Source organism: Nycticebus coucang, chromosome 15, assembly GCF_027406575.1.
Source record: "Nycticebus coucang isolate mNycCou1 chromosome 15, mNycCou1.pri, whole genome shotgun sequence".
Classification (NCBI taxonomy): domain Eukaryota; kingdom Metazoa; phylum Chordata; class Mammalia; order Primates; family Lorisidae; genus Nycticebus; species Nycticebus coucang.
This window is the reverse complement of record NC_069794.1, coordinates 63,696,380-63,698,005: the sequence shown is the minus strand read 5'-3', so window position 1 is coordinate 63,698,005 and position 1,626 is coordinate 63,696,380.

Below are 1,626 nucleotides of genomic sequence, written 5' to 3'. Positions count from 1 at the left end.
TTCAATCAAGACCTCTTTCTGAAGGTAGAGCTCTTTTTTTTGGAGACAGAGTTTCACTTTGTTGCCCTTGGTGGAGTGCCATGGTGTCATAGCTCTTAGCAACCTCAAACTCTTTGGGTCAAGTGATTCTCTGGCCTCAGCCCTCCCCCTAAATAGCTGGGGCTACAGGTGCCCACCACAACACTCAGATATTTTTTTAGAGACAGGGTCTCACTCTGGCTCAGGCTGGTTTTTAACTCATGAGTTCAGACAATCCACCTGCTTTGGCCTCGCAGAGTGCTAAGATCACAGGCATGAGCCACCACTCCCATCCGAAGGTAGAGCCCTTGCTATAGCTTTGTCAATATAATTGTCATTTCCCTCTTGTGTAAACAACTAACGATGTGGAAGCTCTGCCGCATGAAGTCGTTGGTGGCCCAGGGTCCTCCCATCTTGTTATTTCACTATCTCTCGTCTTTGTCTGCATGGTGGGTCACGATGTCTGCATTTTCAGCCAGCAGGAAAAGGGAATGGGAAAGGAATTGTACATTAGTTTGGCCAGAGTTTAAAAACATTTTTTTACAGTCTGTTTAGATTGGGATCCAAATAAGGTTCATGTACTATGGTTGACTTGGAAGTCTCTTAGTTCACCTCTCCTCTTCTCTTTTTTTTTCTGAATGCTCACACATGTTTATTAAATGGCAGAATGATTAAAAGAGTGAAGATTGGGCATCTAGACACTTGTTCCTCCCACTCACAAGTTCACAGGCAGGGGAGCACATGGCATGGGAGCCCCCCCCCACACACACACAGATGTGTATGCCCTAGGCAGGGCCTGTTTGTTCAAATTCATTTCAAATTCCCATCTTGGTGTGAATAGAGGAACAGCACGGTGTACCAGGCTGAGCTGAGAGCGAAGCTGAGGATGCAGAGAGCTGGGGAGACATTCCCCTCAGTTGTCAGCATAGACAGAACTGGGGTCAGGGAAGCCGGGAAGGGAAGGACTTCTTTTGGTACTCATGAAAGATGCTTCTGGAATTTTTAGTTTTTCTCTGTGGAGCCTAAGGCCTTCATTGAACACGGCCCTGACTAGGTGGCTCTTGCATGTTCGTCAGTCACCAAGAGTCTCTCCTGTGGTATTCACGATAGTAATTGTGGCCATTCCAACACATGGCAAAGATCACACCAGTGAAAACGACCAGCACCAGCACCCCGACAATCAGCAACTTGAGGACCAGAGTCATCTTGATGCCAGGAGGGTCTGTGTCTCTCCTTTCTTTTCTCTTCCCTTCCCTACCCTTCCATTCCCTTCACTCTCTTTCCTTTGTTTTTTTTTTGTTGTTGTTGTTGTTGCAGTTTGGCCAGGGCTGGGTTTGAACCCGCCACCCTTGGTATATGGGGCCAGCGCCCTGCTCACTGAGCCACAGGCACCGCCCTTTTTTCCTTTGTTTTTTTTTTTAAAGAAAAACTAGGGCCGTGCTCAGTGGCTCATGCTTGTAAACCTAGCACTCTGGGAGACTGACGCCAAGGGAAACTTGAGCTCAAGAGTTCGAGAGCAGCCGAGTAAGAGTAAAACACCTCCCCACCCCCGTCTCTAAAAAGTAGCCAGGAGGCTGAGGCAAAAGGATCGCTTGTGCCCAAGAGTTT